At 45.8% G+C, this 26,335-nt stretch overlaps 1 long non-coding RNA gene across 1 annotated transcript in view; it reads right to left on the minus strand.

Moving 5' to 3' along the window:
• The window catches only part of LOC138513195 (uncharacterized), a 271,831-nt gene that overhangs the window by 188,054 nt on the left and 57,442 nt on the right, over nucleotides 1-26,335 (minus strand). The window contains exon 2 of the long non-coding RNA XR_011281728.1: nucleotides 1,101-1,256. This is a non-coding gene — a long non-coding RNA (uncharacterized lncRNA). The remainder of the gene's footprint in view (nucleotides 1-1,100; nucleotides 1,257-26,335) is intronic.

The following is a 26,335-nucleotide window of genomic DNA, read 5'->3' on the forward strand; positions in this document are numbered from 1 at the left end:
TGATCACTATTGTAATGATACAATTTGATACTAGAGAGGAAGGCAACCCTCCTAATACTTTTCGACTTCTGACAATAATAGTTTTTCCTAAACCTATTAAGGAGAAGAATAATTTAAGCACCTATCACCCAATAGCTGTTTTACACAATGTTTACACCATTTTTATGACTATCTCAAGACAAGTAGTTAAAATATCCTGCCCTTTAACCAGGGATGAGTAAGCCTCTGTCAAACAGGCCGCTAATATACATTATTTGGTGTTGGATAAAGAAAACACAGTACCTGAAGTTATATTACTCCTAGATGGCAAAAAAGGCGTTTAACAGGGTGAAATGGGTATTTCTTTCATGAGTACCTTTGAAATTGAAGTTTCCCTTTCAGTTTACTGGGACATTAACCCTACGTCTGTGGGTGCTGTGGTTGTTTGCATATTGCAACTCGGCTTCTGTGGAAGAGAAGATACGTGGACTAGATGGGTGTGTCCCCTGTCCAGTTATTGGTTGCAATCAATGTTTATAGAACATCTTTCTTTTTTTATATTGATCAGTTTGATGCTATTGTTAGATTACTCCATTCTCAGGCCACATAAATGTGCTAATATGTGAATGTTACTCCTCTACATTCACAACCCACAAGTGAAATATAAGGCTATCTCTGATGTGATATGACATTTATAACGCGCCTATACACAAGTGTTTCAAGGCGTGACGAGGAAGGGGAGGGGAAACAAAGGGGGGGAAAAGACAACGATCTTAGTAGGCCAGGTGTCATTGAGATCTCTGTGTGAATGAATTGCCTTCTATGAAATCAGGGATTACAAGTAAACACATCCAGGATTCAGGTGATGCTGGGGAACTCTGGTGGGATTTGTCCGCCCTTGGATTTACTATTAAATTCCAACGCAACAATTATAATCTAATCGGTTGAAATTCTATATGGTGGTCTACTATATGCTGCAGGACTGGTAGTAGTTTATTATAAAGTCCCTTCATTATGATTTATTAGGAGGACCTTCCACCCTTGACAGTGAAATAAAATTATAATGAGCCAATTCCTCTGCCATAAAGAAAAGATACGCTCACAACCAATAAGTGACCTACCTGGGCTATGTCAACAGCGACGACGTGCCCTCCATGTTGTCACCTCAGAACGTTTAGTCGAAGTCGCCAACACTCATAGCGTCTCTAAGAGTCTCTTTCGCTGACATGTCGATCAGACCGTCACGCTGCACGTAGGGCTTTTCATTATCGTTTTAGCTGCAAACAAATTAAATTAAACTGAGCTTTATTCCGGAAGGAACCAATACACAACAAAACATGCAGAACACTACAACGATCAGTAACACTTTGTACAGCAACACTATATATAATATAATGATCACAGCTTAAAAAGACAAAATGTAAACTAAAAACACACATAAAACTAATTACATTTCTTATGGCTTCTGAATAGCTAAGTTAAATATATTTGTACAGTCAGGCTGTTTCATAGTCAGGCAGTACTTGCGCAAAGTATAAAAATATGAAATAGAAGTACCATACCAAATATACAAGTGTGAGTCAACACAGTGCGCTCTTAAAACTAACAATACATTTCTCTGCCAGTAAATAACTACCCTTCCCCCCACTCCCCCTCTGACCACATCAAAATGAGCGTCTGAGTCCTGTAGGAGATTAGGGTCATATGCAGAGAATTCTACTGTTTGTGCTCATGGATATTAGAGGGTTTGGGATAATGTGTGTGTTAAGGCTTCACTTAAATAAAATTGATATAACTGGATTGTTTATAATTATAATTGGTTGTTTATAACGCGCTTAATACCCAGAGGTTTCTAAGCGTGGACCCGGGGATCGAACCTGCGCTGCTCTGCATCATCCCTGCTTCAAAGGCGAGCACGTTGCCCCTGAGCTATCCTCCCAAGATAACACGATACATTAAAAAAAAAGAATTCCAAGTATAGTAATAATAAAAAAGCAGATTGCTTCTAGCCTGGCAAAATGTCAAACGTGTTCAGCACATTAAATGCACGTGTTTTTGTGCAGCAGAAGGCGCGCGTGCGCAGTCTGCGGCTGAGGGGAGGGGTGGCTGGATTATTCGGCATGCACTTGATGATACATCAGCGGAACAGCGCAGGTGACACCGCCACCGTAATAAAGAAACACGCAACTCCTCAAACGAGCAAAAACGAGGAATTCTCCAACAAAGTCAGGCAGCTCATTGCGGCGGGTAACGAGGCCAGCTCTCTGCAGGGGGACATTGGAGCGACTTTCAAAGAAGCTTGCAGCAAGCTGGAACACAGCTAAAGCGGCGAAAAGGTGGGGGGCGTGGGGGGCACTAGCATTAAGGATGTTGTGAAGACAGACTTGGATATTCACCAGTAGACGACATTTAAGAGAACTCGGCAAAGCCTACACGTTCCTTATTTGAAGTGTTTCATAAAGCGCCACATGCAGAAGAGACGCCTTTACAGCGCTACATAGTTGTGTGCACACAAAGAAGCAGGTAACTGAGCGTGTGCATTTAGAGGAGGGCCTCTAGTGGAAGGTTATGGGGTTTTGTCATGATTCTGATATTGGTTCAGTAGTTATTTTAGGAGAGAGGGTATATTTGTTATCTGCACATGCCTCCCCCTCCCATCTTTCAGCAAGACACACCCCCAGAGCCGATTGGATGACCAGCGCCTAGAAGCAGTTCCGTTTGCAATGGCCCTACGCGAGTGTACCCATTTACTCTCTCACTCACACGTTCGTTCAAGTAAGTGTCGACCCTCCTTTTCCATCTATCCCAGCGGATGGGTGAGGGGGTTTGGGGGGGGGGGCACCAGGCTCTGCTAAAAACTGCTGGCCGCCGTCATGGCAGTTGGGATAGAGACGCTGAAAGTCAGCCGCTTGGGAGGTTCCACTTATTCCCAGCGGTGGAAATGGAAAACACGTGAAGAGGGTTCCCACAAGAGCAGGGGTGGGGGTGGGGAGTTCCGAAGAGGCAGAGTTCAGAGAGGACGGAGCTGGCAGTTGAACTCCGATGAAAGGATATGTTCGAAATAATAGTTTGACAACATCCCATAATAGTGACCAAGTTTGGTGGTATTTCAGCAGAAACACCACAGGAGTACAGCAACATTCATTATGTTATGTTAATGGTACTTATATAGCGCACCGTCACCAACAGAATTGGTCCCCAGGCGCTCTGGAGGATCTGTAAATGAGAAGGTGGGATGGGTTAGTAAGGTGAAGAGGGTGTAGGATAGCGAGAGGAGTGGTGTACTGTTGGCAGCTTCAACTCAGTAGACACCGGGTGCTGAGCTTTGGTGAGAGTATTGGATCGGTGTCAGTCCGCGTGTGCTGTTGGTGCGGCTTATGTGTTGTTTCAGTGTGGTGAAGTGCGTGCAGCTGGTTGTGAAAGAGATGGTTGTGTGAGTTTTTTAAGTATGCAGAGAGTTAGAGTTTATATTGGTTAGTAGTTAAGTGTAGTGCTTAGCAATCTTCATACTTCCGTCTAGGTGTGGCACTCGCTAACATTCACAGTCCTGTCTAGATACGGCGCAGGCTAATGTTCTCAACTCTAAGTGTGGCACTCGCTAACCTTCACAATTCTGTCCAGATACGGTGCAGGCTAATGTTCTCAACTCTAAGTGTGGCACTCGCTAACCTTCACAATTCTGTCCAGATACGGCGCAGGCTAATGTTCTCAACTGTAAGTGTGGAACATGCTAACCTTCACAATTCTGTCCAGATACGGCGCAGGCTAATGTTCTCAACTCTAAGTGTGGCACTCGCTAACCTTCACAATTCTGTCCAGATACAGCACAGGCTAATGTTCTCAACTCTAAGTGTGGCACTCGCTAACCTTCACAATTCTGTCCAGATACGGCGCAGGCTAATGTTCTCAACTCTAAGTGTGGCACATGCTAACATTCACAATTCTGTCTAGATACGGCGCAGGCTCAGGTACTACTGACCAGTGGCGTGTGAAACTGGTATGCCTGATATGCCCTGTCTGCTCTGAGCTGTGTATGCCCCGTCTGCTATGCCCTGTCTGCCCTGAGCTGTGTATGCCCTGTCTACTATGCCTGATATTCCCTGTCTGCTATGCCCTGTCGCTCTGAGCTGTGTACGGCCTGTCAGCTATGCCTGATATGCCCTGTCTGCTATGCTTGAGATGCCTTGTCTGCTGTGCCTGATATGCCCTGTCTGCTCTGAGCTGTGTATGCCCTGTTTGCTATGCCCTGTCACTCTGAGCTGTGTATGCCCTGTCTGCTGTGCCTGATATGCCCTGTCTGCTGTGCCTGATATGCCCTGTCTGCCCTGAGCTGTGTATGCCATGTCTGTTATGTCTGATATGCCCTGTCTGCCCTGAGCCGTGTATGCCCTGCCTGATATGCCCTGACTGCTATGCCTGATATGCCCTGTCAGCCCTGAGCTGTGTATGCACTGTCTGCTATGCCTGATATGCCCTGTCTGCTGTGCCTGATATGCCCTGTCTGCTCTGAGCTGTGTACGGCCTGTTTGCTATGCCTGATATGCCCTGTCTGCTATGCTTGATATGCCCTATCTGCTATGCCTAATACGCCCTGTCTGCTGTGCCTGATATACCAAGTCTGTCCTGAGCTGTGTATGCGCTGTCTGCTATGCCTGATATGCCCTGTCTGCTGTGCCTGATATGCCCTGTCAGCCCTGAGCTGTGTATGCCCTGCCTGATATGCCCTGACTGCTATGCCTGATATGCCCTGTCAGCCCTGAGCTGTGTATGCGCTGTCTGCTATGCCTGATATGCCCTGTCTGCTGTGCCTGATATGCCCTGTCTGCTCTGAGCTGTGTACGGCCTGTTTGCTATGCCTGATATGCCCTGTCTGCTATGCCTGATATGCCCTGTCTGCTGTGCCTGATATGCCCTGTCTGCTCTGAGCTGTGTACGGCCTGTTTGCTATGCCTGATATGCCCTGTCTGCTCTGAGCTGTGTACGGCCTGTTTGCTATGCCTGATATGCCCTGTCTGCTATGCCTAATATGCCCTGTCTGCTGTGCCTGATATACAAAGTCTGTCCTGAGCTGTGTATGCGCTGTCTGCTATGCCTGATATGCCCTGTCTGCTGTGCCTGATATGCCCTGTCAGCCCTGAGCTGTGTATGCGCTGTCTGCTATGCCTGATATGCCCTGTCTGCTGTGCCCGATATGCCCTGTCTGCTCTGAGCTGTGTACGGCCTGTTTGCTATGCCTGATATGCCCTGTCTGCTATGCCCTGTCTGCTATGCCTGATATGCCCTGTCTGCTGTGCCTGATATACCAAGTCTGTCCTGAGCTGTGTATGCGCTGTCTGCTATGCCTGATATGCCCTGTCAGCCCTGAGCTGTGTATGCGCTGTCTGCTATGCCTGATATGACCTGTCTGCTGTGCCTGATATGCCCTGTCTGCTCTGAGCTGTGTACGGTCTGTTTGCTATGCCTGATATGCCCTGTCTGCTATGCTTGATATGCCCTATCTGCTATGCCTAAGCTGTGTCTGTAAAACCCTTGCGGTTTTGGTGCAGAGCACCCGTGGTCCACACTGGTGGATGTTATGAGGAATTCACACTGGTGGACAGTGGAAGAACTGCCACTGCTGGGCAGTGTGAGACGGGCGCAGACGGCAGTGTGAAGATCAGTCACTCATAGGCAGTGATGTGTGGTGTGCGAAGCTGGCTCCTGTGGGCAGTGTGAGAAGCTGGTACTGCTGGGTAGTTGTGGGAAGATGACAGTGGTGGACAGAGAGAAACTGGTAGCGCTGGGCAGCGTGGCAAATTGCCAATAGTGGGTAAGGTGTGAAGCCAGCAATGGTGGGAAGAGTGAGGACCTTGCACTAGTGGGCACTATGAGGGGCTGGCTCTAATGGAAAGCTGCTGGCACGAGTGGACGGTGTGAAAAGGTGGCACTGGTGAGCAATGTGAGGCGCCGTAGCTAGTAGGCAGAGTGAAAAGCTGGTACTGTGGTGGGCAAAGTGACGAGTGAGATTTTGCACTGATAAGCAGTGTGAAGACGTGACACTGTGCAGTGTAAGAAGCTAGTACTGTGGGCTATGTGAAGCGTAGAGAGTTAACAGTGGTGAGCAGTGTAGGAGCTGGAGTTTGCACTCATAGTGTGAAAAGGTGGCTCTAGGCAGTGTGAGAAGGCGGTACTGCTGAGCAGTGTAAGCAGCTGCAGGTGACAGTGGTGAGCAGTGTGAGGAGCTGCCCGGCACAGCTCTGGAGGCCCGAGGCTCTAGAGCCCCCAGTGCCCAAGCTACCAGCTGGGCCAGAGATAGTGCCATGAGTTCTGCCGCTCTTTTCTGTATGGCACGCTACAGCTCTCTCTCCGACATGCCCCTGTGAGAGCATGGAGGCCCACCAGTCAAGGCGGCGTGCTCTCCTCCAGAGCCCCCAACAGGAGCCAGGCCATGCAATGCCTTAAAAAGGCCCCTGGAATGGCATCCCCATCCCGGCCAGCAGGACCAGCAACCCGACTCCCCTCCCCCACTCCCGCCCAAGGGCCACCTCTCATCCTCCTTCATGTCCACTGTTCTCCAACTGTCCTAGCTCTCAATTCTAGGGGCCAGTTCCATAATCCAGGGACCCATGAGGGTGACATGTCCACTGTTCTCCAACTGTCCTAGCTCTCAATTCTAGGGGCCAGTTCCATAATCCAGGGGCCCATGAGGGTGACATGTCCACTGTTCTCCAACTGTCCTAGCTCTCAATTCTAGGGGCCAGTTCCATAATCCAGGGGCCCACGAGGGTGGCATGTCCACTGTTCTCCAACTGTCCTAGCTCTCAATTCTAGGGGCCAGTTCCATAATCCAGGGGCCCATGAGGGTGACATGTCCACTGTTCTCCTGAGCTAGTTATTCAGGCAACCCCTGTCCTGGGTCGAGCTCCAGATATTACTAGGCCGGCATCAGCCATCCTTACACATTCAGACCCAACATAACATAGCAGTCTGCCTGTCCACTTTCCGCATCCCGCCGCTGTGTTCTGTAGAGCTTGTACCAAAGTGGGCCCAATCTTCCTTTTCAGATCAGTTCTTTCATGTTATAACCCCTTCCTCTTTCTGTCTAGATCACACTTTCTTTCCTCTCTTCCCTTCTTTTTCTTGCCAACTGCTTTCTTTCATTGGTTCCCCTCCTGAAATCAATGTCATCCGCCTTACCCTTCTTGTGATCTGCAATACATTAATCCCCTCTCAAAGTGATGTGTTGTAGAAGTGCACAAATAAGAAATTGCCTTTTCCAGTGTGTGAAGATGTTAATCCTTCAGCTGCCTGCTGACAATATCTAATCACAAAGGTTTCTATACCCTTGCTCTTGAGGAAGGCCCTTCAACCACTACTCCACCTGCAGTGATTTCTGCATCTTGTGTTGTGGGTTGGGTAAAGGAATTGACCACTACCTTCTTAGGATTGCCCAACCAATGTAATACATTACCCAATGACCTGGAGCTGGTAGCAATGCCCTCTTTTACAGCCTCCCCCTGGGACCCCAGAGATCATCCAACTATAGTTCCACAAATGGATGCCAAATGCTTAAGTGAGGTCACCTATGGTTCCTACCCCTGGAAAGCGGAGCAGCAGTAGGGCTCATCCCTATGATCTCATGCTACCCCCCTCCTAGGACTGCTAAGCGGGCACCTGAAGGCGGGCAATATCAGCTTCTTGTAAGATCTTCTGCCAGGCAGATGACCAGGTAAGCGTCATCTTCCGTGGCACATTCTCCAAATCAGAACAGCAGTCCCCTTCCCGGCCTGCGGTGGGAGCTAGCGAAAGGGTCTTTCGGAAACCCTTTCCCTGGTCCTCAGTGTCTAGGGCTGTGATCCAGAAGAGCTGAAAATGTGGGACTGTTTAGGATGGAACGTTCCTCAGACTTTAAGTTGGCATTCCAAGAAATTCAAATATCCACGTAGTGAAGAAAACGGGGCACCGCAAAGATTCAACCAGAGAAAATATGGCATATCTGTAAGTAGTTTTTTGAAAAATGAGTAGAGTATGTCGCAAATTAGAGTAAAGCAAGGGACCATCTTACTCTATCAGAGCTGCAAAGCATAACTTGCTGGCCCTTGATCAGGACGTGTCTATCAACAGCCCACATTATCTTGCTCGATGAACATGGCAAATCTATCATCGACGACTTAGTAGGAGTAGAACGACTACTTTTTAAATTAGATTTCTCGAGCATTATATGGACTATATCATCAGGTGAATTCATATGCAAGGTATTGTTCCTGTAATAAAATGATTTCATATTTTGGGGTATGCTTTATTCAAAAATTGTAATTTTGTATTGCTAGAGGTAGCTTGCTTGAAATTTCCCCTTTTTGCTTTTTCTAGCTAATTCAACATATTTATCCGTTCCATTTCTTTGGTGTTCCGGATCACGCATTATACAAAAGCAAGACAGTTCAAAGCACAGTAGATAAGTACTTGAACGGTCTATGGTTAAAACAATGTGATATACATATTAACTCCTCCAAGACTATGCCTCCTCCGACTCTTTCTTTCTTTCTTTCTTTCTTTCTTTCTTTCTTTCTTTCTTTCTTTCTTTCTTTCTTTCTTTCTTTCTTTCTTTCTTTCTTTCTTTCTTTCTTTCTTTCTTTCTTTCTTTCTTTCTGCCTTTATATATCTACTGACTGTTCGCTCATATCATTTCCATTTGTATGATTTTCTCTTAGCCTGACTTCTGTTCTGAGCTCCCGATTGGTTTATCAGCCTACCAACAAGGACCTCTTTGCCCAATCCCTATTTCTGCTGCACATGTTCTCTTTGGTAGTTCCCCTTGGGAACCCATTAATCCTTCTCTGTCTTCTATTTCATGATAAGTTATTTATATCACGCTTAAACCCAGAGCTTTCTAAGCACAGACCCGGGGATAGAACCTGTGTCGCTCCATGTCGTCTTGCTTCCAAGGCGAGCACATTGCCCCTGAGCTCTCCTCCTGGGACATGGCTCCCCTTTGATACTTCGCTTTTAATTTTCTCTGCATTGTTTTTAAAGTGCAGTCATGTCCTTTCCCCCAATACTTCTATCCTCACTCATTACTATTGTGAGGGTGCAGGAGGAAGACTCGGACACGAGGGTGATGTGTTGATTGGTAAAGACTTTTATTCATAACAAAAATGAGGGGGAGATGGAGAAAATCCTAACTAACCCTACCTCTAAGCGGGGGTTCCCTGCTTCTACAAAACTAGCTAATGCAACTGTCTGTGTCAGATGGCCAAAGTAAAGTTTGCCGTCCTTGTCTAAATCCTAATCGTACCCTCACCAGCTAAACTCAAGGTAAGGTGTCACCTATACTTGTAAGCTTCGTATTCCTCTTTATGCTGTTCGGGGTGTATTCCCCAAACATGGGTCCCAGACCCCATTGATATGATTGGTTATTTATAACGTGCTTAATACCCAGAGGTTTCTAATCGCGGACCCGGGGATCGAACCTGTGTTGCTCTGTGTCGTCTTGCTTCCAAGGCCAGCACGTTGCCCCTGATTGCTCTCATAGTTCTTTTTATCTGATCTCTCTTCAAGCAACAGCCTTGGCTTTCTCCCCCGCCAACATCTGTGAGTACAACTTGTACTTGCAAAGTTCTTGTTTCTCTTTGTTACTGTTTACTTTCTGCTTTCCCAGTATGACATCCTAGACCCGCTTCACTTGGTGTCTCTGCCCCTTTGAAGATTCCTTCTGTGCTTTGCTTTGGGCCTTCCACATTCTCTGGGTCTCCCAAACCCTGGGATTAGCGCCACTAGTACCTGAAGGGTCTCAGCCATCGGCCTCCGGCTGTTCTCGTGTCTTCCAGCAGCTTTGGAGACCTCTCTGGCTCACTGGGGCCTTCCTAGGTCGTCTGTGCATCGTCTCTGCAGTTCCGCAGGGGCTTCTCTGCCCTGCTCTGGTCACCATCCCCGGCAGGTAACCTTCCCCTTCTCCGGTCTGCCTTTTTCTTCGCAGGCCTTCATTGAATGTGCTTCTTCCCTGGACACCGACTGTTCCTCTGATCTGCCGGTCTGCGCTTATGTTGCCAGAATCCTGGCCCATGCCGAGCTGAAAATGAAGAGGCCATCGTTCTCTTCCCTCTCTGATTTTGAATGACAGTTGACCATCAAATCATACATTGGAAACATCCAAAATACTAGAGCATGTGCGTTCCTTCTTGTCAGTGATCTTCATTACTCGTGGCCTCTTCCTCGTCCCAGCAGTTCTTACCTGGGATATGCTACAAAAACACATGGGGGCATTAGGTAGTGTGGAATTGGAGGATTATTTTGAGGGAATGTGCAATGGCCAAATGGATAATGTGTTCTCCTGGAATTTTCGCTACTCTCAATGGGTTCCTCCCTCCTCATGAGATCCTCCCGCTGAGTACCACCCCCAGTTGGACAATAAGACAGCGGCCTCACCTCCCTGGCCTCATGAGAAGGGGCTTCCACATCTAAAGCAGTGATGATACCTTGGGATTTGTCACACTATCTATAGACCTTCATGTTCTCTTTGCTCTCAAAGTCATTTTCTTCTCACTGCTCTTACGCCTCCACGTGCTCAGTCTCGCTTTAGCTCTTTTTCAGTTCTTGCTCCCAAGCAGTGGCATTCTCTGCCCTCGTCATTATATCTTCATGTAATTATTTTGTTTCTTGTTCATCAATGCAATTTATAAGTCAATCTTCTTATTATTAATTTATGTGCACTGTTTTCTCATGGACAGCACTTTCATGAAGGTGCTTTATAAATTCAAAAGATATCCAAGAAAACCAGCCAATCGCGCTCAGTCTCACCAAATTCTCATACGTGAACAATGACTTGGTCATCTTCATTTCCTAAACTAACTGTCTGCCCTTCTGCCATCCACTCACTCATTCTCCTTGCCAGCTCTCCCCTCTTCCCCTTTAACACTTGCAGCCCCCCACATCGCTTCCTCCTCAAAGTGAGCCATTCCACACCGAGAAATTAAATCCTGCACCATTTTAGATCCCCCCCACCACTTCTCTCAATAATTAATTCTCTAAATCACCACTTGACCGACTTTTCCCCCCAAGGGACGGGCAAAGCACGGCCAAAGCACCTACAGTACATGCGCCTGCACGTACAGTCAAAGCCCGAAACTTAAAAGGTGTTACCGTCCCGATTCTAGCGGCCTGTATGTAATCTCTCATGACTAGAACTAATGACCTTGATGGCCCAGAGAGCCTTATTAATAGTTACAATGATGAGATGCTAGAAATGCTAGCTAAACATTTCCCCATGAAGGATAAAACTGTTAAAGATTTACCAAACCGCCATAAATGGTTTTCCCCTGCCTTAGCCGAACTCAGAACCAACAAAAAACAGGCGGAACACGCTTGGCTTAAGGACAATTCCACTAAGAACTTGTCGGCTTGGAAGCTCATAGAGAAGAATTATAACAATAAGATCCTTCAGGCAAAGAAAACGTGCTACAATGATCAAATACATTTGGCCGGGGACCAGACGAAAGAGCTATTTCGACTTTTCAGAACATGGGAAAAACCCACTGTTTGTAGTCCTCTAATTAAACCCACAGTTGATGACTGCAACAGCGTTCAGAAGGCATTTGTTGATAAATTATTGAAAGCTCAACATAAGATTATGAAGGAAGCACAAGCATCCTCAACCTCGGCTCTCACACCCAATCAAAGCCAGTCTGAAGCACGAGCAACGTGTGCAAATCCTTCAAAAGATTTGTCAAATCAGGAATCCAAAGCCGTAATCCAACAAGATCAGTCTATAGGATTTAGCTTTAAAGAATTATCTACAGTTGGAATGTTTGACTTACTTAAAACTATGCATCCTACCAACTGTCCGGGAGAATTACTTCCCTCAAAATATATATTAGAACAGAGGGAACCTGTTTGCACCATTTCTCTGTAGATTTGTGATCTCATCTTTTCGAACTGGTGTCATCCCCCAGTCAATCAAAAGTGTAGCAGTCACACCCGTGCTAAAAAAAGTAGGACTGGATCCTTCGGGTGCAGCAAACTTAAGGCCCATTAGTAACACCCTGTTTTCTCTTTAACATATTGATAAAGCAGCCACGATACAATTGCAGTCCCATGTTAAGACCACGAGCAGATTATATGTGAAACAATCAGGGTTCAGGAGTTATCATGGCACTGAAAGTGCACCCCTGGACTTACAGACACACATGCTCTCAAAACTGGAACATAGCAAGTCAGGGCTGCTGATGTTGTTGGATCTATCGGCAGCCTTTGACTTGCTAGACCATAAAATATTGCTTGATCGGATGTCAAATGTCGGAGGGCTCTCTAGCGATGCTAGCATCTGGCTCAGATCTTTTTTAGAGGGCCGACAGTCGCCAGTACATTGGGGCGATTGTGCTTCTGAGTCACAGAACATAACATGCGGAGTCCCCCAGGGGGCATGTCGTTCTCCCTTGTTATTTAATATTTACATTCTCCCCCTGTGTGATGATCTAGAATTTTCTGCAATTATGCCAATGACTTCCAATTGGTCCTAGATGGTACTGGAAACCATGAAAAGGACCAACTGACGTCGGCCTCAGCATATCACATCATAAAATGCTGGATGTCCACTAATTGGCTCTGTCTAAACACGACCAAGACCTAATTGATTTTATTCGGTCCTTGGCAGGCTCAATCCCACTTAGATCAGAGGTATGCCAGTTTCACTATCGCCGGTCACCAAATTAAGGTAGTGCAGAAGGTAAAGACACTTGGCACTTACATGGAGGAAAGTCTAGACTGTGAAGCACATGTAACAGCGATTACCACCAGTACCAACTACCACCTTAAGGTACTTAGGCAAGTGGCACCTCTAGTCTCAATAGAGGATTGCAACAAACTTGCGAGAGCAATGATCCTCCCATGTGTAGATTATTGCAACGCACTTTTGGGAGGTGCAAACAAGGCTAATATTCAAGAACTACAGAAAATCCAGAATGCTGCAATACGGATCATCTTTCAGATGAAACATTTGGAGCCAACAAGTGCAGCCAGAAAAAAGTTACACTGGCTCCCAGTGGCAGCGCGCATTCAGTTTAAACTGTTAACCACTTGCAATAAGTGAACCTTTGGTAATGCCCCAGCATATTTGAAGGATAAGGAACATTTACCATCCTAAGAAAAACCTAACATCTGCTGAGGGCTTTTTATTGGAATTACATCGGGTAAAACCAGCCCGCGGTCTTGGCCGGGCCTTCCAAGTTCAGGGCGCCAGGGCATGGAACGCCTTACCATCACAGTTACGGAAAACAGAGAGGCATCTTGCTTTCCGGAAGCAGCTGAAAACAATCCTCTTTAATTAGAATGTATCGCTCTCTGGGCAACCTACTCACCTATTTATCTGTCCCTCGGCGCCTGGATGCCTACGGGCTTTGGCGCGGTCTAAGCTTCATAACATAACATAACAAAGAAGCAATAACTAAATACAACCAGCGCCTCCTATCTGCCTCGAAGGCAGTGGCTGCCCCCTCATGAACAAAATGGTAGCAGGACGCCCCCTCATAATCAAAATGGTAGCGGGGCTCCACCCCCTCCCCCATCCCTGTAATCTGCTCTCCGGGATCCATCCCTTCTTTATTTATATAAAGTCCTGGGCTGCCTTGTCGGGGCACACTCTAATCTTCTAAGTATAATGTCTTCAACTATCTGCCCTTTGGTTCCTTGCACCCCAAAGTGACATCACTCCCCTGCATCTCCAACTTCCTTATGGGTGCCCATCACACCACCCTTGCCTGCCTTGTTATCCACCGGGTCCATTCTGCAATCTTGGGCTCAAGTTTTTCCCCTATGCGCCAATATAACCTCTATCCCTGGACAGCACCTGTTCAAGAGCGGTCTGCTTTGCTTCTGACCTGTCCAAAGACACCTATTCTGGTATCCTGGGGCTATGCCAAACAAACCTCACACTGTATCAATTCAAGCACTTATATGGCAAGCCTGCCCTCTGCCCCTTGTTTTATTTCTCAATGCACAGTACAACCATCAGGGACATAGTGACAAGTTTAGCTTTTTCTGTACCAATTATTTGATAATGTCAATGATTTTGTCGTAACTGTTCCTCTTACCCTGACAGTCACACCGAAAGAATGGCTTGACTCTTTGTTTTTATAACACGCTTAATATCGGAGTTCGGTTTCTAAGCGCAGATCCGGGTTTCGAACCTCTGTTGCTCTGTGTGGTCTTGCTTGCAAGAACAACACGTTGCCCCACTCACTGCAATACCAAAGGATGGCACCACCCTGCGCTGCAATTAATTAAATATCAACTTGTTACCCTACAATATAGATTTCATCATCCACCGAAGACTCTGTTCTCTCGTCTCTGTGGCAATGTGGTGCCAGGAAACCTAGAACTCCGATTCCTTATAGCCAAATTAAAGATTGAGACGCTACTCGTCATATCCGACAAATCGTTTGGGCATCCTGCACTCTAACTTATGTATATTGTAAAAGCTTTATAACATTGTGTTGATTATATGAAAATGTTTTATTGTTGGCCTGTGTTGTTTCAGTCAAAATGCCAATAAAGTTTTATTTTGGAGAAAAAAAAAAGAACCCAGAATTATTCTATTATACATGAAGTTGTGATCGGCGACTGCTCACTGGATACTTTACTGTTCTTACCATTTAATCACCCTTATAAATTTCACTTCATTTAATGATGTTCGCTCTTTTATACACTAAATGCATGAATTATGTTTAAGGATATAATGATTATTTCAATTAAACAAGCTAGAAAAGACAAGCTGAATACATGGCAGAAATCAATCTAATTGATTTATAAATAACAAATATACCAACAATAACAAATGCGGGAAATTCATAGAAAATTTAAAAGCATCAAGAAAGGAAGGGCACAGGACCTGCTTCTAAATTTGGAAGGATTAATGGTGCTGATACCACCAAACTGAATTACTGTTCCTGGTGTTGACACCACTATAAGCTGTTCTTATTCTGTGCTCCTGTTAGTCTGTGCTAGGGAATGGCGGTGTTGCCACTACTAGTAACACCGCTGACACCATTACTGACATTGTTTTGGAGATAATGCCACGATGCTCATGTGAGAGGTTTTACAGCTCATGTGTTTACTTATGAGGCACACCGAAGAAACAGGCGGTAATGGTATTACTGCCTGTTTCCTCAGTCTCCACGGAGTCATAGTGAGACCCAGACTATGAAAAGAAGACTGGGGAGCTGCCGTAAGCAGAAGTATTGTGTCTGCTCTCTGCTTTCTGCCAGGATTAGCAAAACAAGAAAATGGACAATTTTTTACTGTATTGTAAAGCCTTAAATATCTTGTAATTGGTTATTTATAACACGCTTAATACCCAGAGGTTTCTAAGCGTGGACCCAGGGACCGAACATATGTCGCTCCGCGGCGAACAAATTGCCCCTAAGCTATCCTGCAATTTCTTTTATTCGCTGATAAATATGCCTTCTGCTTTTCTGCAGTATTTAAGAATTGCAGTTTTGTATCTAAGTATCTAGCTATAGAAAAGTAGATGTTTAATGCATATTTCACTACAATTCAAGTTCATGTCACAATGTGTTGGGGAGATGTCGGGGCTTGTTTGCAAAGCAAGAACAAGCAGTAGGATACACCAAGAAATTACACAACGGTGCAAACTAACGTCTGCTGCATTCAAGATTTGTGTGCAGCGAGGGCGCCTCTGAGCACATTGCAATCTTTCACTTGCAATTAACCGAAAGGAAAAAAAGCAACATGTGTGCTTAATTGCTTGTCAAGCCTCTGTAATTGACTAAGGTGAAAGGGCAGACGTTATAAGCATCAGGAAATGTCAAGAAAGGGAGGGGGACCTAAAGATTGCCAATTTAAGGCATGATTTACCTGCAAGATGCCCAGGAACTAAAAGCCAATTTATCAGTGTACTCGATTATATTAATTGAAATTATGGCTTGGAGCTGCTTGGCTAATGTCTTCAAACAAGTAAGGGAGAGACCACTGCAAACTATAAGTTTAAAATAGGTGCTTCTCTAAATAACCTATTTTTTTATTTTATAGTTGTCATTTTTTCTATTTCAATTAATGCACTATTTTTCAGTCTTATTTTAAATGCTTGTAGATATTGCTGATGTTAAATGACTATGAAATTGAATGAGACAATCCAGGATCACCCGACGTCACCGCGGACCCTACTGCTGCTCTCATTAGGCCCGCGCAACATTCTGTGGAGTTCAGATTTCATTTGGAAAAACAGTCTTTTAACATAATTCCCCCATCTTGGAAAAAAACATTCCTTTGGACATAAGGGAATTCATCTGAATGTTCACATCGGATATCGGACACCACCTTATCGCCCCATATGGACATCCCTGGGTACAATGCTCGCAGCACCGTTCTAGGAAGCCATATGCTACCCAAGACCGGCTACATTTTTGTTCTTTTTTTTAAATATATTTTTATTGCCATTTATTAAACATTTTTCATTTGAATTAAAGGATTTCATGAGTAAGGCATAAATAATCACAGGCTGCTCTCGATCACGCCTTATAACCAGGATCCAGCACGCCATGAGGCAAACAGCCCTCGCGCGATAAGATAAAACAATACGCAAAGGGTAAACAGCAGAGGATCATCACCAACAAGTCAAACAAGGGCTAACCAGTAGATGCTAAGCAAGAGCAGCCCAGAAAAGCTAGATGTACATATCAGCGAGCTGCTTCCATAGTTCTTCGTAGTCATCAAACTAACTCCCCCGTTAAACATTTTTTCAGCATGAACTCCAATAACCTAGCGTAACATACAAATTCATCCATAATGGCAAAATCCTTCTCCCATTTGCCACCAAACCCATCACCACCATTACCGGGGTCCTCTGCTTTATTGGAACGTTATCTGAATGTCCCCTCTCTAAATGCATCCAATCTCAATAGCCTATACACTTGGGGCTCGACCCAACATCCCAGCCTGGACATTCTATTAACGCAGTCCCAGCAGGACCTCTTTAGCTGGCACATGTGTGTGTCTCCGTCGAGGAATTTAAGATTAAACTTTAACAATGCCTAAGTGGAAATGTGAGTGCCCGCCGAGATATCTACAACATTTAGGATGCTTGCTGAGATCCAGGACTTCCTTATTCTGTTCTAGATTGTGGAGTGGTTTCAGGATGAGCACTAGAATACAGCCAATAGTTACAAACAGCTCCTGCACTCGTCAATAGGGCGTTGACCTGATGGCTGAGCACCAACATTGCTCGGTTGCCATTCCATGGAGGGTAAAAATCCTCAAGCCCATATGGTTGGCTGCACTTATCCTGCTACACAAGCCAGGAAGGATCCTCCTCTTCTATCTGCCTCAGTACAGGGCACCCAAATCCTTCTCACACACGCCCCGCCTGAAAATAAGCCAACTCAGCTTCTAATGACAAGAATTTAGACAGAACCAAAGTCCTGACCTGATCAACTTTGCTAGCTGGGGGTTCAAGCTACATTCTGGATTCTTCAGCAAGACCACCACGTCATCAGCATAGGCAAATGCCTTGGACTACACCATCCAATCAGACAGTCCCTCTGGCCTCCATGATTCACTGATGGAAGCTAACAGTGGTTCTAGGGGCAAATGAAATAAAAGAGGGGAAAGCAGGCAGACCTGCTTTGTACCCCTGCTTTATTTAACTACTTCTGATTGCACTTAATTGGTCGTGACACGTGCACCTGTCCCGGAGTATAGCACACATAAGATAGATGAGAAGAGTTATCCAAAGGCACGTCCACCGAGTGCAGTCCAGAGGTGCCAACGCATGCGATGATCAAACACGTTTTATGCATGTATATATGAAGGCATCACAACCACACTGCTAACTTTGTTAGCATGCGTACCTCACACTTACAAAATCACACTAAGAATCTTGAACCCGCTTTCCAATAATTCCATCCAAGAATAAATCAAATGCGACATTGGCTGCCCATGTGTCGGGGAAAGGGAGGCTGAGGTTTTCCTCAAGAGGGTGAAGTTAGGTCAGAAGGCATCACTGATGACATCACCACCAATGATATCACCATCTATCTGGTCATGGGTTTAAGACTATCTCAACTTGCCGGTAGCTATGACTATCCGGGGAATATTATGCAACCTCTGCCAAAACACAGCTCATCAAGGTTACCACCTCGATGATCAAGCGCTATACGTTGGTGCACAAGGATCTGTTCCAAGAGTGCACGTCACGTGCCATAGCTGCAGCTAGTGCTGAACCTTCCGGCAGCTGTGATGGCGGCCACACTAGACTGTCAGGTGACACTCTAGCTTGCCACCTTTGAAGCTCTAGCTAGCAGCGCCTAATCCACTCTACTTATTTATTTTATTTGTAAAACGCATACACAAGGCCCATAGGCATAATAACGCTGGACACGACGCACTCACATAAAATCATTACAGATAAGCAGGGCGGAATAGACTAATTCCCGGGGTCAATAGTGAACATGCGTGAGAAACCTAGGGGTATTCTCGCATGTAGACCCTGAGAGTCCTCTATTCAGGTGGCCTGGGGAGGGCCATCACTCTTGGATCCCAACAATGGAGGTGGACCAGAGAGGGAAGATTACCTGGGTAGCGGAGTCCAGGGTTGCGCCCAGGAGAGTACCCTAGGAGAGACGTGGTATTCCAACAGGACCATGGGTGAGGAGATCCCAGAAGCCTTCATGGGTTATGCAGGTCCCATTGTTCGTAACACAAGAGAGAGACACACCGATAATCACAGATCAAACCCCAGAAAAGCAAGATAAGACATAAGCTCAATCCCAACACTTCATTGTATTTCCCTAGTTTGGATCATGGGAAGTGTTATCCACAGCCATGCTCGAATGTCCAGGTCTAACATAGGGAGTCATTCAATACAGAGAGGACTACCTTGTGGATACAAAACCAAGACCAGGGGATCACTCCTATCCTTTAACAATATCCTTGTAATAATAAAGCATGTACATGTCAATTCCGATCTCACCCCATCTCCCCCTCCCCGTTTCCAACAAATACTGAGACGAGGAGGGGCAACTAAGATCAGTAAAGATCACCCATAAGAATAACATAGTAAAAATAACCATAGAAAGAACTCAAGCTGTCCCACTAATAGAGTCAGGCAGGCTCAGGCATTTGATAATGACCACTCCCAGCTGACTCCACTTGACTGGTATTGTCACTATAAAAGGTGTGGTCTTGCACAGATGAATGAACTTGCTGGGGCGGCATGGTGGACCATAGAAGCCACAAAGCTGTGAGCTGCAGAAGAAAGGATACAGAGGAGATTGGCGTGCTGCAACGCTGGGCCAGTGTTTGAGAGGGGCTGCAGCGTGGTTAGGCAACAGTGTCTCCAGAGAGCCGGAGCGAGGCAGCTATTGGTCGTCCGTGCAATTTCTTGTTAGCTTGGGCCTTGTGCCGCACCCAAGGGCGCCTGAGCAGCAAGTGGTGAGACCCTGACCTTGACCCAAAGCATCCAGGAGAGACCGCTGGCCAGCGCTACGCTACCCAGTAAGTTTCACATGAGAGAGAGAGAAACTCGGAGCGTGCGAGTGGTTGGAGCAGGAAAGAGAGAAAAGCAAGATTTGTGAAGCGGCATGGAACGGAAAGCGAGGTTTAAAGAAACAGAAAGTAAGAAAGAAGGAATAAGGAAAGAGGAAAGAAGGAGAAAGTGCAATACTGGCACAGAAGGAAGAAAAAAGAACACTTTTTTCAAGCGCGCAGAAGTAGAGGTGAAGCGCGCAGAAGTAAAAGTGAAGTCCAGAGTAAAACAAAAGGGTGCGAGCGACCCGGAAAGAAGGAAACAAGTGCAGGTGTGCATGGAAAAGTGAAAGAAGTGCAAGAGGCATGATAGGAAAATGACAGGTGCAAGTGTGCACGACAGAAGGAGGAAGCGTGCAAGAGGCACAAGAGAGAGTAAGGAAAAGACAGTGCAACTGTGCACAGCAAAGTGAAAGGAACACAGATAGATGAAAGGAGTGCGGAAGCACCTAAAGATACAAAGTATAAAGGAAAGCAAGTGTAAGAAATAAAGAGAGAGGGAATGGATCATGGTGGTCGCGCTAAGGTAAAGCAAAGAGCCTGGCGTTTCCGAAAGCCTCCGATTCTACCCCATGAAAGGATTGCACGTGAGAGAAACTGTATATAAGGAAAAGGTACATCCTGACCAGCTGAACTTGTGTTTGAAACTAGAGAGCCTAAGCTTGGGGAAGGGCACCCTGAGAAGCCTAAAAGGAATTGTCATGAATCAGCGATTCCGACCCTTCTGGACAGTCTGGTCCCTTAGATAATGACTATTGCAATCCGACCCTTCCTAACATGGCCGATGCCATGGAACTGCACGGTCTAGTCTTTCTGTGCCTTTGTCGTGTAAGAAATTGCCCGATAGCCCGTCCAAGACGTTCGGGAAACACCAGCTCTCGGTCCTTAACGGAGCTCAGCTTCGGAAGAATGGTTCGTGCTCTCAATCCCCTCTAACCCTGGACTCCACCCCAAAGAACTCCTTGGTGCTTCTCCAGGTGTCCCTATCTACACCCAACAGGGAACTTTCTTCCATCCTGGCCTTGGTGGATTGTGGGGCCATGGGCATCTTCCTAGATGACTAATGGGCACAAAAACATCAAATTCCAAGAGAAACTAAGAACGTCTTCCAGGCGGTCGAAGGAATAGACGGGAAACCTCTATCCTCAGGACCATTTCTTCCCTGATTGGGGGAGCTAAGTTGTGTCAGAGTGATGTCATTTTACAGCCTGCAGAAAGTCCACTCCTCCTGTCAACTTGCACACAAATCTAGATTTGAACCAAATACATATTTGCAGAGGTACATATTGTTTTAAAATCATATGCACCCATCATGCATTACAGGAGGTATACCCTGTTCAAACTCTGCTCTTCCTGGGGGCTTGCATTCAGAAATGGCAATATTTTGCACTTTTTAACTGGTTTGCAATTTCGGACATTAATCCAAATTTACACACATGTGCGCAAGGAGTATGGACATTAGTTGATGAAGTGTCAGATTTTTCACATGCACACATTTTGAGTAATATCCTCTTTTCCGCTAAAACCCCCCTGAACACGCCACCGGTTCTAAAAACCTCTTAAAATGTGGGCAGAAAAATCACAAGAATTATGGTATCATTTAAATAATTTTCACAAGTCCGTACTATGAGTTATTCATCTTTGTAGAGTTATGTTCTGGCCCCAAAGGGGTGTGGTTTCCCCCCAGCACAAGGTTGAATTTCTGGTTTTTCCAGTTCTGCCAAGCCAGCTTGCTCTCACAGGCAGTGCCCCTCCCCTTTACTTCCAGGAGGAAGCTACATTTACGACATCTGCAATAAACCATCTGCCTGGGTCAGGACAGGGCTTTGTTCAGAGCTCCTGTATTCTGTGGGGGCTCCCCTTAATTCAATTATCAGAGAGATGGCATATCCTTAGTGTGGCCAGCAAAAGGCAGATAGGCCTGGGAACACAGCTGTGACTCAAGTTTCACTCCTGATGGGGGTAGTTGCCAGGCAGAATTCAGTTCCTTAAGCCAGGTTTCAGATAAAATGTCACTTTTTGTTACCCAGTTTAAGTCAAGACAATGTTTACATATGCAGCTAGAATGCTGATTCTAAGTTTAAAACTATGACATTTAAACAATTGCAGCCTATGTGACATTAAAAAGTAGGTCACTCATTTCTTTTAAACATTTAAATTTTTTAGTGTCTTTCAGTCCAAATTTACTTAAACTGCTGAAATCCACAGCTCAGCCAGTCTTGTTATAAACCTTCAAGTCACTTCAGAATATAACTTTACATTGGATCCACCTCTCAGTAAGTCTTTCTTTGGCTTGCCTTGGGTTCATTTATTCAGTTTTACACAAAAAAGTAAAATCTGGTGTTGTTTTAAAACGCCGGCTTTTGGATAGTGGTGAGTACTGGTACTGCACCGCTTTTTGGGATTTAAGAAAATGAATTCCCAACAGTTATGGGTTTGCTTTTGGCAATCAGCATTGCCACTCCCAATGGTTTCAGACTACTGTGTGGGTAGTCCAATGGTGGTTTTAGGCAGTGTCCTTCTGTGCCCATAACATCGGCAAAAATGAGCGGCAGCCTATTCTTCATGCATTTCCCTGTGCATTTTCTGGGAAGCTCTGGCCATCATGATGTTTTCCATGTCAATACTGCACAGTTTTGAGGTAGGGCTCGGATGCATGGGTAAATACATCCCACAACGTCTTCCAGGCGGTCGAAGGAATAGACGGGAAACCTCTATCCTCAGGACCCATAACTCAACAAACCTCAGAGCTATTACTTTCCATTCACAACCATCAAGAGCTATTGTGCTTTGACATAATTAGGGACGCTCATAACCCAATGGTTCTGGGCATGCCCTGGTTGCAGAAACATAATCCATATATCAACTGGGCAACAGGACCCTTGTTCCTGGGTTCTGAGTTTTGTCTTACACATTGCCTTCCCAGGAAATATCAACAGTTCATAGGAGAAAGGTCCGTGGATTCACAGTCCATCACCGTTTCTAGTATCACACAGGTACCTGAGGTATAGCATCAGTTTTCAGGTGTATTCTCCTCTGCCATAGTACAGTCACTACCTCCTCATCGTCCTGAAGACTGCGCTATTGATACAGAAGAAGATGCAGTCATTCCCTTCGGGAGGATGTTCATTCTGTCTGAGCCCGAGAAATCTGCCCTACGTGACTACTTAGACACCAATCTAACCAACGGAACTATTCGTCCGTCCAAATCCCCTGCTGGAGTCTCCTTGTTCTTTGTACCTAAGAAGGACACTAAGGAACTCCGTCCATGCTTGGATTATTGAGGACTGAATAAATGTACCCTTAAAGACCAATACCCCTTAACACTCATTTCCGACATTCTGAAGGCGCTACATGGAGCAGTGATCTTCACAAAACTGGATATGCGCGGAGCCTACCACCTGATTCGCATCAAGGAAGGCGATGAACGGAAGACGGCCTTTCAAACCCCCTTTGGCCACTACAAATACCTAGTGATGCCATTTGGCCTAGCTAATGCTCCTGCCTTATTTCAACGCTTTATGGACCGAGTCTTCTCCGACATGTTGTTCCTTTTTGTAATTGTCTACTTAGATGATATATTGGTTTACTCACACTACCCAACCCTGCATCAGGAACATGTCACCATGGTTCTACAATGGTTACGAGATCACCATATGTTGGCCAAACCCGAGAAGTTTATCTTCCATGTATCCACGGTCAGGTACTTAGGATTCGGATTGAGCCCTCAAGGGGTGGCTATGGACCCAAAAAAGTCGAAGCCATCCTTTCCTGGCCCGCACCAGCCTCGGTTAAACAAGTACAGTCACTCCTAGGACTTGCTAATTTCTATAGGAAATTCATCCCTACATTCTCTTCAATAGTGCAACCCATTGTCAGTCTGCTGAAGAAAGACACGCCTTTTCACTGGTCAGCAACTCAAGAAGCCGCCTTTCAGAAACTTAAACATCACTTTACTTGTGGACCCATCTTGGATCAACCAGACACCACCAAACCCTTCCTGGTAGAGACAGACGCTTCAGAATACGCAATTGGGGCGGTCCTCAAACAGGAAGCAGAAGATGGACATGAGCACCCCATTGCCTATTTGTCACAGATCCTACATCCTAGTGAGACTCATTACTCGGTCCTGAAGAAAAGAACTGCTTGCCATTAGACAAGCCTTCATGGAATGGCGCCACCTCCTTTTGGGTGCCAAACATCCTGTGCTTGTGCGGACTGATCATCGAAACCTCGAGGTTTTACAGTCTATGGAATGTAGACACAGCCACCAAGCACGGTGGGTTTTTTCTTCGCTCAATATCAGTTCCGCATTGAACATGTTCACGGTCCATCCAACGTAATCGCTGATGCTCTCTCCAGACGACCAGATCACATGCCAGAAAAAGCACGCACCTTTGCCGAGATGTTTCCGGACATGGTGTTCATAGCCCAGGCCAACTCGCTTTTGGATATCATACGCTCAGAGACTCTGGCCTCAGACATTTGGAAGGACTACACGAATCATAACCACTGGGCACTATCAGCCAAGGATGGATATCTCTTCAAGGACAAGAATCTGGTTATCTCTACTCAGAACACTCAAACTAAGATAATGAATCTTTGTCATGACATTTCATTCCGGGCATCGTGGAATCAAGGCCACTCATCAAACAATCCAGAGGAACGTCTGATGGCCTAGAATGATCACAGACATATGTGCATATATACAAGCCTGTGCAGTTTGTAACCAGAACAAGACCGATAACAGGAAACCAGTAGGGTTACTTCATCAACCTGACCTGCCATCTCGACCCTGGGAAATGATTGCCATTGATTTTATCGTGGATCTTCCTACCTCCAAAGCATATACCACCATAATGGTTAATATAGACCTGTTTTCTCACATGGCTCATTTTACTCCTCTGATCAAGCTACCTTTGGCACAAGAAATGGCATGTATTTTTGTTACCCACATCTTTCGATTACATGGCCTGCCCACCAAGATAATCTCAGACTGTGGACCCCAATACATCTCCAGGTTCTGGAAACATCTTTGTCAGCAGTTAGATATTCAACATGCCTTATCTTTGGGATATCATCCTCAGACAAATGGCATAACTGAGAGGGTAACTCAAACCATTGAACAGTATCTACTGTGCTTTGCTTCGAAGGTCCACAACGACTGGTCATTATTTATTCCAGTATCTGAATCTGCTTACAACAACTCTGATCACTCCACGACCAAGACCAGTCCCTTCTTTTGCACTCAGGGGTTTCATCTGTATTTTCTACCCATGCTCTTACCTCATACCACACTAACTCCATCAGTGGATTCTTGGATTGCCCAACTGGTTTCAGTACACAAAGAGGTTAAAGAACACCTAGAAAAGGCCAGGATGGACATAAAGAAATTTTCTGATGCCAAAAGGCGACCTATACTATTGGATATACAACCTGGCTTTCTTCTTGATACTTGCCCAGGCATCTGAGAACCAACAAACTGGCACCTCGTTTTTACGGACCATTCACTGTGACGGAAATCATCAACCATGTGGCCATCCGACTCCGATTGCCGGAATCCTGGAAAAGAATCCATCCTGTTTTCCATTCATCCTTATTGAACCCATTTCACCAATCAACCAGGTCAGCACCCCGGCCTCCTCCACTCCTTGTCAACAACCAAGTCGAATTTGAGGTTTCCAGGATCTGTGACTCCAGGAACAGAAGAGGTTGTCTCCAATATCTAGTGGAGTGAAAAGGATATCTGCCTAGCGAACAGACTTGGGAACCAGTCTCCAACATGAATGCTCCCTGTCTGTTACAGCGTTTTCATCGGACTCATCCGGGCAAGCCCGGCGGATTGGAGTTTAGAAGGGGGCATGCTGTCATGAATCGGCGATTCTGACCCATCTGGACAGTCTGGTCCCTTAGACAATGACTATTGCAATCCGACCCTTCCTAACATGACCGACGCCATGGAACTGCACGGTCTAGTCTTTCTGATCCATTCTCATGCTTCCTTGAAAAATAGACACGCCCCAGCGGTTCGCCGCGTCTCAACACTACGCTTGTCTGTACTCCTCGTCCCGGCAAGTTGTGTATCTTTTTTCCCTGTCCTCATTGTTGCCTTCGTTCCAAGTAAGGCACCATAATTCCTGCCCCCTTCCTGGCATCCCTTCCTGAGCGGTCCTGCTACCTCCGCCTTGTGGAGCTGCACAAGCCGCTTTTTCTGCCATACACCGGTTAGTCCTCTCTTGTCCTAGACCCTTCCTGGATCCTCCCTGGAACTCTGAACTCCTTCCAACTCCTCGGATCTCCCGCAGGCTGGAGCCTCGGACTCCAGCGCTCGCTACCTGTCAGCAGACCGGCTTCAGCGGAAACAAGCCCGTACCTTTACAAGACCTGCATCACCAAGAAAAAGAAGCCTGTAAACACCAGAAAAAGGACAGCAAGAAATAAACAGGTGAGTCACAAATCCAAAGACACGGATTCTGACAGGAATTGTGATATATTTTGTTTTGTGGTGCGAGGTACTTGAACAAATTGACGCTTGGGGAAGAGAACCCCCAAGGAACCAAAGACACTAACTATTTGAAAATATTGCAAGGGCTCTGCGGAGAAGGTCTTAAGAACAGCCATTTTTGATTGAACTCATTTCTGTGACATTGACCAAACTACACCTGGTGACAAGACCACCTGAAACCAACTTTGGTTTCAATTTTCTGTCAATCCCCTATCTTCCTTTTTAAAACTTCCGATCACATTTTTGTAAAGAGTGAGGGCAAGGATAGGTTAAGACATAGATAGACTTTTATTTTGGACTGTTATACAGCGACGGCCATTAGAAACATCAGGTAAGGAA

This window comes from Ambystoma mexicanum, chromosome 12 (genome assembly GCF_040938575.1).
Source record: "Ambystoma mexicanum isolate Mex_15411 chromosome 12, UKY_AmexF1_1, whole genome shotgun sequence".
NCBI classification, from domain to species: Eukaryota; Metazoa; Chordata; class Amphibia; order Caudata; family Ambystomatidae; genus Ambystoma; species Ambystoma mexicanum.